We start from the raw sequence: 7,791 nt of genomic DNA on the forward strand, positions 1-7,791 counted from the left end.
GTACTAGAAAATCTGAAAAGAAGAAGTAGCGGGCTCAAATATAGGAAGCCAAACAATAGCCTTGTGAGACTTCATTAATCAGCTATGTGAGAAAGGGCTTTATGTTATGACTGGCCACTCAAAGACGTGGAATAAACTTCCCCCGAATTATAGGCAGGATGAAGAAACTTATAACCATCCACATACCAGAAGAATTTAAATTAAATACACATTCTATTCACACAGGGACTTCTAGACAGAGAAGACATAGGCAGGTTCATCTGACTTTAGGACTTTAATAAGAGTAAGAAGCAGAATTAAAAATACTCCCTTTTAGCTTTGCACAGTGGCAGTATCGTAGCCAATGAGGTTTATCCGAGGGGCGATTATTGCTAATTGAAAAATACTTCCTTTTTTTGCTGAATGCCTGTTTATAGGATGTGTATTTTCCACTGGTATCCAAGTCAAAGTCACATAAGAGCGTTCTTCTTTTTTCTTTCTTTTAAAAAATTCTTTCATACAATATATCCCTATCAAATTTCTCCTCTATCCACTCTCCCAGTACTTTCCTCCCACCTCCCCTACCTTCCCAGATCAACTGTTCCTTCATGTCCCTTCAGAAAAGAGCAGGTTTACCAGAGATATCAAACAAAAATGGTACAACAACTTATAATAAGATTAGGTTCATACCTCATATCAAGGCTGGGAAATGAAGCACAGTAGAAGGAAAAGGGTCCCAAGATCAGGCAAAGAGTCAGAGACAACACCACTCCCACTGTTAGAAGTCCACAACCGTAACATATATGCAGACTCTTGCAGGTGACATGGTTCTTGCTTCAGTCTCTCCAATATCCTATGAGACCTGCTTAGCTGACTCTATGGGCTATGTTCTGGATCCCTCTGTCTCCTGCAATCCTTCTCCCCCTCTTCCAAGGGGTTCCCTGAGCTACATTTAATTTTTGAATGTTTGGGTGTGTGTCTCTGCATCTGTTCCCATAAGCTGCTGAAGGAAGCCTCTCTGATGACAATTGGGCTAGCCACCAATCTATGAGTATAGCAGAATATCATAAAGAATCACTTCATGTTTTTTTATTACTATTGTTGTTTTGTTGTTTGTTTTTCTTTTGTCAATCATGTTTGGTTTTACCTCTGTGTCTCTGGGCTATCCAGACTCCAGTTCCTGGCCATATAGGCAGTGTCAGGCATGGGCTTCCTCTCATGGCATGGGCCTCACATTGGACCAGACATTGGTTGGCCAAACCCACAGCAATTTTTTTGCAGCCAAGGTAGACATGGGTCAAAGGTTTTTGTAAAATGAGAACCCATAATAAAAGTCTATTTAACAGTTTATTAGAGGTGCAATGAAAATCAAACTCACAAATATCAAACAAGGCAGATGCTGATACAACTGCTGCTGAATCTTCGCTTTTTCAAGGCTTATCAGGACCAGCCACAAGGCTTGTCTCGGCTCTGACACCCAAGATAGTATTGCAACCTTTCTCCTCCATCTTATCTGGTCATGCCTCCAGAGAACACCACACTAATAGCTCCCAAATGTCATTGGCTAAACTGATCAAGCCCTGACAACAGTTTTGTGGCTGGGTTGGTGTTCCAGTCCCATCATTGAAAGACTTGCCTGGTTACAGAAGATGGCTGGTTTAGCCTCTATATCTTCTATTACTCACAGTCCTCCCAAGGGTCACCATTGTAGATTCTAGGGAGTTTCCACTGACATTACCTTCCCAATGTCCCCAATTCCAGTCTCTCCCCAAAGTGTCTCTCTCTACACCTCCCACATCTGATCCCTCCCATTTCCATCCCCATCTACCTTCAGTCTAGTTGCAAAATTGACTCTATTCTCCCTTCCCAGGGAGATTTATGTGTCCCCTTAAAGCCCTCCTTGTTACTTAGCATCTCTGAGACTGTGGGATTAGAGTGATTGTTCTTTACTCTTAATGTCCACTTATTAGTCAGTACAAACTATGTTTGTCTTTCTGAGTCTGGATTACCTCATTCAGGATGTTTTTTTCTAGTTCTATGAAGAATCAAAGCAGTAGGGGTTATAAGAAATCAAATATCAATAAATGTAGGCAAACTGTCCATCATAGGGTGTCTGTATGTAACTCAGGAACTATAAGAAAAGAATGCAGATAGGGATATGGCCTCCTGCTGGGAGGAGTTGGCTGCAACTCATACCCCCCTGAAGGAGCAAACAAGTTAGTTTTGAGAGCTAGGAAATGAAAACCAGTCAATATCTTATCATTGCTATTTAAATCCTGCTGAGAAATTGCTAGAGTCCTTTCTCAGTTCTGCCTTCTAAAGTGATTCTGTTAGCAAGTATTGGAAGGCATCCCCGAAATACAAACCTACACTGTAGCTGTATGTCCAACTTGGGACATTATGCATAACAAAAATTATTTTGGAAAGTTGGATTTGTGTCAGAGTTAATGGTCAAATATCAAGCACTTACCTTTGTGATTACAGGATCTGTGCACATTCCTTTTTATGGCTAGGAACTAGAGTGACCATCGTATACTAGTACTTTCTGAAAGAGAGATATATTCACACACTCCTCACATGAGCAAAGAAAACATAGGAGCATCAGCGTAACTTGTAATCTGCTGGTTAGGTTCGGTTTCTATTTGTTCAGCTACAGCTGAACTTATCTATGGCAGAATAATGGTGTAGAACCCCCTAGCTGCCATCACCAACCCTTGTTTAAAATAATAGAGCTAGAGTGGAAACCAATGTGTGCAAGATTTTCTCGATTCATTATTTCTGAAGGTACTCAAATAAAGCTATTTACAATGTGTCTCATTATTCATTGATTTTCCTTCAACCTCAGCCAGTGTCACACTTAACCAACTTGGTAGTCTCGTACATTTACTCTAGGAAGTCAAGGATTAGTTCGTTTTGTGCGTGCTGTAGGGTAATTCAGAGGCTCCTCTCTGTGCTCACTATGTAGCAGCTGCCTGGTTTCTCCAGGTAGATGGTCAAGATGAATTTCTAATCAAAATATCACTCTTTTCTGTAATAGTTATATAATGAAAAAATGATGAATAGCTCACAAGGTCCATAAACCTGCCTTCTAAAGTGATACTGTAGAAAAGATTGGAAGGTATTTCAGAAATACACACCTATACTGTAGCTGGATATCCAACTTGGAATGTTTTGCATAACAAAATTTATTTTGGAAGGTTGGATTTGTGTCAGAGGTAATGGTCGAATATCAAGCACCTACTTTTTTGCTTACAAAATGTTGGCCTTAGTTGGTACATTCCTTTTAGTTCTTTGAAATGAGATGACTATAAGTGAAGTCAAAGCTACAACCATGGGAAGCAAGACTTTTAAACAGAAAAGGAAATGTGTAAGTAGAAAGAGACACATTACACATCTGCCTCTCGGTTCTCTGAAACATGGGTTCTGGCTCTGAAAGATAAACATTTGCTAATTGCAGAATCCCACAATCAAAGACACGTGGAAAGATGAGTAAGCGCCTTTTTCTCACAACAGTTTCCTGTGACGCAATACTGAGTGGGACTTCAAATAAAGAGGCCTAGGGCTCTGTAAGACCATGAAAGCTGAACAGAGAAAACACTGTGAGCAAGTCTCTGTCTAGAATAAATATGCATTCCTGAAGCCAGGCATCAGCTTCCTGGAAGAAAGGATGGCATCAAGCATCCTCTTTTCTCCATACAGAAATATATGAGGCAAACCTGTGAATGTAGAATGACTGGTTTGGCATTCTTGTGAGTGAAACAAATGCTAATTTCTGTAAACTATTGGAATTTTGGGATTTTTTTTTAGAACTATTTTTAGTAGGAAATTTTGTTTCATCATTAAATTAAAAAATTGTGATGGTCCATGATAGAATTAAGCTTAAAAGTAACTATTATGTGTCTGGAGTCATAGCTCTATTAGCCTGGCATGTATAGTGCCCTATCCTTAACACAACCTAACTAGGTATAGTGATATACATGTGTTATTCCAATATTACAGGTTCAGAAATTCAAGGTCATCTTTGGCTTCTTAGCAAGTTCAAAACCACCTGGGCTTTATGAGACCCTGCTTGGGCGAAAAAGTTGCCATATAAAAACTACCATTCAACATATAATATTATCAAATACATATAAGTCCATACTAGGCCAATTGATTTTTCTGTGTATACCCAGAAATGAGTTCCTCATATTTGATGTAAAAAAGGCAAGTTTAAAATTTTTATTAGTCATACCAGTAATTTTTAAACCTTCAAATATCACAGTTAAATTGCTTTTAATTGGAGAATTATATAAGAAAAATAAAGCTGGATTACTTGGAAAATTAAAATTAAGGTCTTCTTTGCCATCATCTGTCTCTCCTGTTATGTACAGTACATCATCTTTTTGTTACTAAATGACTTATTTACTAACAGGGCTAATGTAAGATTTCCAATATCCTTTTTCATCTTGATACCACAAAACTTTTATAATATGATAGGTTTCTGAAGACACACATTTCACAAAAAATGATTCATACAGGGCTATATATAATATGGAAAGATTTTTTTCTTTACCTATTTTTCAATATACCAAATGTCTCAGGAAAAAGAGTATTAAATGTTATGTGCAGCCCAAGCTCTATTTGTTGGATGGATGGTTTAGTATCAGTGTCCATGGGGGCTTTTCGTGGTAACATTTGTTTGTAATAACTACAGCTATTTTGCCATAGCAAAGCATTTCACAATGTGATTTAGAAGCTGCATTGGCACAGAAATAAAATGATTGACTAATGATTAAGAAAAGATGACTGATGGAATAGAAGATTGGTTTCAATGACTGTATGAGGAAGACAAAATAACTCATGTTAAATATGAGCTGATTTTTCTTGTAGCTTTCTTCATGTGGCATATGTTTTTGAGGATTCTTTTATCTGTTAAATGGAAGATTGCATATAGTGATGCAACTCTCTTCACCCAGCATTTTAGTCTGGTCTCGACCACAGACATCTTCCTTCACCCAGAATTCTAGTCTGGTCTGGATCATGGACATCTTCCTTCATCCAGCATTCTCGTGTGGTCTGGACCATGGACATCTTCTGCATTTACTTTTCTCCCACCATAGCATCCTCTTTTCAGGAAAATGGTTTTCCCCAACCAATATGAGCCTAATACACTATCTAGAAAAAGGACCTACACAAACACAATTCTTAGAGGAAAGGGGGCTGCAATTCCTTATAAAGCCACGCTGGCCATAGGTTGAGCACTGGTGAAAGCTAGGCTTCCTCAATTTCTGGAGAGGCTGTGGGGGAAAGGAGAGCTAAGGCAGGGTGCTCTAATGATAATGTTGCCCTCATCTGTGTCAACTCACTTGCCCTCATGGTCATGCCGTGCAGGTATATACTACACATTTTGAAATGCTTTCAGCTAAATTGGGTTTTGAAATGAAAAATTCACATCCTAACGTTTCCTTTCTTGTAGCATTCAAATTGTATTTGAAAGTAAAAATTGCAATGTGGGAAACACAAAGCAGAGCAACTAAAAATATGAACACTATATTGCATAATATTTTATTGATTTCCTTTTTTTGATAAAGGGTCAAATGTAGCTGGAGATGGCCTCAAACTCACTTTGTATCTGAGGCTGGCTTTGAGATTTCAATCTTTCAGTTTCACAGGCTTTGGTTTTCCATGTGCCAATGCTCTAAGGTGGTAACGATTTTCATGAATTCCAGAACAGAGAGGGGCAAGTCCAGGTTACTCTTAGGCATTAGAATGAGATGTTGTGCTCATTCACTGCTAACATTGCTGCATTGCTTCTGGGTACTTGCACCATACAGATCTCTAGTCCATACGCAGTGTCACATCCCTTAATTTAGCCCCCCTCCTTTGTCTGTGTATCTCCTTCCACTCCCACATCACAATCTGCTATGAATATGGCATTCCCAGGCCACTTCTTCCAAGCCCTCTTTTATACTAACCACATATTAATCTGTTCTCATAGGTCAGACACGAGATCAGGATAGGCTTTGACTTGGACCTTTACTTTGGAAAAGATTCTCCAAGGCCTTCACAATACATACTCCTCTCTCTTAATGGCTCTTTCTCACATTACTCCTTTTCAATTTTTTCTTGTATTTTTTTTCTTTTGTGTGTATGGGTGTTTTGCTTGCAGCATAACACCCATGAGCATATACACACCATGAGCATGCCCAATGCCCAAGAAGGTCAGAAGAGAGTGTCAGATATCTTAGAACTGGAGTTACATGGTGGTTGTGAGCCACCATGTGGGTGCTGGCAAGCAAATCTCAGTCTTCTGAAAGAGCAATACATCTTTCTAATAGCTGAGCTCTTTCTCTAGCCACTTGCCTATACCCTTGAAGGTTCTTCTTTCTCATGACCCTCATTCCTTCTTGTGCATTAGGCTTCAAACAATACAACAAAAATAGTATTTTCATGCTGGAGTACAAAGCTTAATGAGAAACTTTATGGTAGAATGTACAGGGTTCCAGGTTCAATAGTCAATACCAAGTGTGTGTGTGTGTGTGTGTGTGTGTGTGTGTGTGTGTGTGTGTGTTTTACTGGTAATCAGGCTTAGCTGTTTGCAAGTTCTTGGACTTGAAAAGAATTGAAGATGAGAGTTCACACAGGTTCACAAATGTAGCAAGGTAACCTTATTTGAAGCAAAGCATAGCCCAGATTAGAAGAGGTTATACCATCACAATTGTTAAGACTGACATTGGCCCAGGTAGCAGGCCATTCTTTTTGTCTACCAACCAGCTCCCAAATCACGACACAGAGATTTATTATTAGTGATGAATGCTCAGCCAAGGCTTATACTTGTTTGTTGCTAGCTTTTTTTTCTTTAGCTTAAATTAACCTGTTTTCTTTGTCCACATTTTGCCTTCAGGCTTTTTCCCATTCTTTCTGTGTGTCCTACTCTGTGTCTGCTGTCTGGTGGCTGCCTAGACAATCCCCATGTGTCTCCCCCTCTCTTCCTCATTCTCTCCTATCTTCTCTCCCTCTTTTCAAGCCTAGATTTCTCCTTTTATTTATTCTTTCTACCTGCCAGATCTTCCTATCCCTCTCTCTGCCCAGCTACTGCCGTCGCTCTTTATTAGACCAATCAGGTGCCTTAGGCAGGCAAAGTGAAACAGCAATACATCTTTGAATAATTAAACAAATGCAACAGAAACAAATGTAACAATCTTTACACAGTTAAAGTAATAGTCTGCAGCATAAACAAATGTGACACATCTTTACATGTTAAATACTCTACAATACAGCCACGGGAGTGAGGCCACTGAAAGGCCTTGCTTAAAGCCTGGGGCCTATTTTAATGAAGTTTAAATGTTGAAAGGACTGGTGATGAAAGGAATAGCATAGGTGGCTCTCTATTTTGAATGATATATGAGGTCATATTCACTTTTGCTGTGAATGTCCCACCCCATGGTGCTTTCATCTCCCACCCTGCACCCTGACATAATTAGGATGTATTTGGATAGAAAATATCCAAGTTTGGTGGACCCTAGAAGAGGAGAAACTTTTACGATAAGATATTGTTTAGATAAGAACAGACATTTAGGCTAAGGGTCCTTAATGCTTGCTAACTTTTTTGGAGCTGTGCACACAAGCACACTATGTACAGACAAGCAGTCTAGTAGCAAGGTGTGCATAGCAGGCACCAAGCTGAGTTCCACTCTACTACTCCTTCTTCTGAGGTCCCTCTTATATGTATTCCTCCCAGCTATGGATTCTGTTATCACTACTCTGTCTCTGTGGATGCATCTCATGCTCTAAGCATAGGACGATGGCTTACCCAATCTCTTTCTTTTTTTT

The 7,791-nt window shown here is 39.3% G+C and overlaps 1 non-coding gene across 1 annotated transcript; it reads left to right on the top strand.

The window, feature by feature from the left end:
* Positions 1–314: 314 nt before the first annotated feature.
* Positions 315–461, top strand: LOC113457019. Its single transcript, XR_003377677.1, has one exon. It is a non-coding gene; the product is annotated as a U4 spliceosomal RNA (small nuclear RNA).
* The last annotated feature ends 7,330 nt before the right edge of the window (positions 462–7,791 follow it).

This window comes from Microtus ochrogaster, chromosome 1 (genome assembly GCF_000317375.1).
Source record: "Microtus ochrogaster isolate Prairie Vole_2 chromosome 1, MicOch1.0, whole genome shotgun sequence".
NCBI classification, from domain to species: domain Eukaryota; kingdom Metazoa; phylum Chordata; class Mammalia; order Rodentia; family Cricetidae; genus Microtus; species Microtus ochrogaster.